Source organism: Priapulus caudatus, unplaced genomic scaffold (assembly GCF_000485595.1).
Source record: "Priapulus caudatus unplaced genomic scaffold, Priapulus_caudatus-5.0.1 Scaffold147, whole genome shotgun sequence".
Lineage (NCBI taxonomy): Eukaryota > Metazoa > Priapulida > Priapulimorpha > Priapulimorphida > Priapulidae > Priapulus > Priapulus caudatus.
In genome coordinates, this window is record NW_014577208.1 from 191,606 (window position 1) to 194,464 (window position 2,859).

Below are 2,859 nucleotides of genomic sequence, written 5' to 3' on the forward strand. Positions count from 1 at the left end.
TTATTTACTATTATACCTAGCCAGCTAAGCCTCGATTCTCGTGTGAACGCTGCGGGTTGTGTTACCACGGTATTTCAGCCGAATTCAGCACCAGATAAGTACGGAACCAGCGAGACCGTGAATATCACCACTCCGCGCCCTACCCTGCCCCGCCCCTTGCGTATTACCATAGATATATATATATACAAACACATGTGTTTATATATATATATATATATCTATGGTATTACTTAGGTGACAACAATAAAACATCACCTGATCGCGCAGGTGTTCGCGGTAGCAGCTGGTGTGTCTATCTGTGATCAAATAATGCTGGCGAAAGGCTGGCAGGCCAATTAGGCAGCGTGTGTCATGATCAGCTGACGTGCGATTGCAGGTAGTTTGATATCGTAGGGGAGGGGCAATTAAATTAGAGCGTGTGCGGTTGGTCAGCTACTCCTTAGAAGAGCTTATAAGTTCTATAGGTCTATAGCCAGTCCGAAACTTGGGTGATAAATATGAATGAATGCTGTGAATGAGATGAAGAGAAGAAGAGAAAGACGAAGAAAAAAAAGAAGACGAAGAAATAAAAGAAGAAAAAAATAGAAGAAGTTAAATTAGACGAATAAGGCATGGCGATGGAGAAAGGTAAAGGAGTGGGCGCAGACGAATAAACACGTTGAAGAGGCAAGAGGAGAATATTGCGAAAGGTAATCGTAAAGGTTTATATCCTACACGCAAGCGGGTTGTTATCTAGCGCGGTAGCTCATTGATCCTATAGCTGGAACACCATCATCAGCGTTGTTATGACTACCATAGCGGCATCAATATTTATCTCCGTCTTCTCATCCTCTTCGTGCTCATTCTCCTTTTATACTCCTTTCCCTCATCCCCCTCCTCCTCCTCCTCCTCCTCTTCCTCTTCCTCCTCCTCATTATTATTGTTATTATTATTGTTATTATTATGAATATTATTACCATTCATTTTGATTTTACATATTAATCAGGCGCATCATCGTCATTGTGATTAAAAAACAACCTGACTGACCTGAACGCAATCACATAATCATAGAATTCCGCCTCATACTGTGATAAATTCCGGGTTTCTGCATTGCTAGGGAATCTCTGTTATTTGTTATATGGCTGCTACAGCGACGGCGCTGAAGGGAAAACTGCACGATAACCGTAGCACCCGGTGAAGGTTCTTTGATGAGACAGCAATCAGCTACACCACGGAATGATGTTCCTGGACATCTGAGACAAAATATGTCACGCAGAAAACGCTGGCATTTGGGGTCAAGGTGCCCCGACATGTGACACAGGTTTTTCTTATGGGCATGACATTCTGAAGGGCAAGAATTTAGATTTCCGGCCTAATTTCCAGCAAATTAAAAAAAATGGTTTCAAATAACACCGAAAGGTTGACGGCGTTTTATACGTAGTGCTAGTTATAAAAACATAACACAATCTGACATGTATATATTTCCACTACGTATAGACGGCTCACGAGGACTCATTATGCAAAATAAATTAAAAACGAGGGCAATTAGCATTCTGTTTTAACAAATTTGCGTAAAACCGTTGGCAACTTACATTAGCTATTCCCGTTTAAAGATCACACGCACGTCAGAAGAACGTATTTTTTTAGGTATCATTTTTTGGCTCAGTAAGGACATGGCGTATGTTGCTAGTGACGCGCGCGCGGCGATATACACGTATGCATATTGCGCGATTTCGTGTTTATGTGCGTGTACGCGTGCGTGCGCGCGTGTGTGTGCGTGTTCGTGCGCGTCTGTGTGTAAGTGAGTGCGTGCGCGCGTGTATGTGTGAGCGTGCACACAGGCACACAACGCCGACAGAATTTTGCTACCGTCACGAACATTACATCGGATAAGTCTAAGTCAGTTCATCAAAATGTACGGTACAGTAACGAGTCCGCGTACATCTCTGTAACAGCATGAGCGTGCGTGTATGATGTGAATTGAAATTAGTGGAGACATCGTCCTTACAGATCTAGATGCTGTATTTTCTCAGACTATTTTTTAAACAATTTCTTTGATATGACATGCATCATCGCGTGAATAAAACGAAAAAATCCCAGCTCTGTTCATGGCATACCGCATTTCCGCATTAGGAACATTTCGCAACGCATGTCACACACGAAAGCGTCATGCGTCTTTCAGCGTCTTTTTATTTATATTCCGCATAAATCTCGCTCGGATAAAACCATTTGCAGATGTATTTCCGGATTTGCGGATGCGAATAATGAATGTGCTTCCCTTTGATTTTCTAAATTTTGCGTAGCTAATATTTTATCCAGGTCGAATTAAAAGATTAGCGTTTCAAAGTTCTAGACTGGCTCTGTCCTTTTTAACTGGGGTTGTTTTATCTTCAGCGAAGTAGGACGGCACCCATCATAGGCTGTGGCAGCGATCCTATGGCGTCAGTTCGTTACAGTCACCGAGAGTTCACGCTGCTGTCGATACTGTCACTTCTCCAGCTGATTATTCTCCGCTATACTAATCACTGTTCGTGCTTTTACTGTCACCGATACCGCCATTATTGCTGCTACTGTTGCTTCTGCAACTGCTGCTGCTGCTGCTGCTGTTGTTGTTGTTGTTGTTGTTGTTGTTGTTGTTGTAGTTGTTGTTGTTGTTGTTGTTGTTGTTGTAGTTGTTGTTGTAGTAGTGGTGGTAGTAGTCGTAGTAGTAGTAGTAGTAGTAGTAGTAGTAGTAGTAGTAGTAGTAGTAGTAGTAGTAGTAGTAGTAGTAGTAGTAGTAGTAGTAGTAGCAGGAGTAGTAGTAGTAGTGGTAGCAGTACTACTACTACTACTACTTATTATTATTAATAATAATATTATTATTATATATTATATTAATTA